Source organism: Monopterus albus, unplaced genomic scaffold (assembly GCF_001952655.1).
Source record: "Monopterus albus unplaced genomic scaffold, M_albus_1.0 scaffold446.1, whole genome shotgun sequence".
In the NCBI taxonomy this organism is placed as follows: Eukaryota; Metazoa; Chordata; class Actinopteri; order Synbranchiformes; family Synbranchidae; genus Monopterus; species Monopterus albus.
The window spans coordinates 221989-222637 of NW_018128326.1; the positions used below are offsets into that span (position 1 = coordinate 221989).

Here is a 649-nt window from a genome sequence, read left to right on the forward strand (position 1 = left end):
TATATAGAAAAGGTCACTCACCATCTAGGAATACATCTATATACCACATCATAGTTATCACAAAAGATAATATGTTTATTCAGTGGTTTGTTAATCAGAGTAGAGGTAAGTGAAATGGTGCAAAGAACATGATAGTACCAATGCTTGTGAGTGTGCTTGTGTTTACTGGGAGGACAGTGTGTGTGTAGGTGGTACTAGCCAGCTGCTGGGGGGCAAAGTTTAGCAGTTGTTATTCAGAAATAGTATTTTTTCTTATGGGGTTGAGGCAGTTTTTTTAAACACAAAATTTCACTAGCTGTGGAGAAAACATGTCCACAACAAATAGATGATACTGGGGTAAAACCTTCAGGGCTAACTCAAACAAGTTGGGGTACAGTGATTTGTGTGTTGCCCAGTACTGTAGAGGGTCATCTGTTTTGGGGATTTTTGGTAGTGATGGCAGAAACGAGGCTTTCCAAAGCTATAAATCAATTGAACCAATTGAATCAGTTGCTTTGGAAAATGGTTGGATGTTTTGCAACATTTGAATCACCCATGCTGATGGCATCTGTTGGCCATATGCCTGTAAATGCAATAGAAACTAGCAACGTTCAGAAGACTGATCTTTTTCATAGATATTTCATAGACATACATTTTTGTAAATTTGTGA

The 649-nt window shown here is 37.9% G+C and overlaps 1 protein-coding gene across 6 annotated transcripts in view; it reads left to right on the plus strand.

The window, feature by feature from the left end:
* Positions 1-649, plus strand: part of preb (prolactin regulatory element binding) — a 26887-nt gene that overhangs the window by 597 nt on the left and 25641 nt on the right. The window lies entirely within an intron of this gene.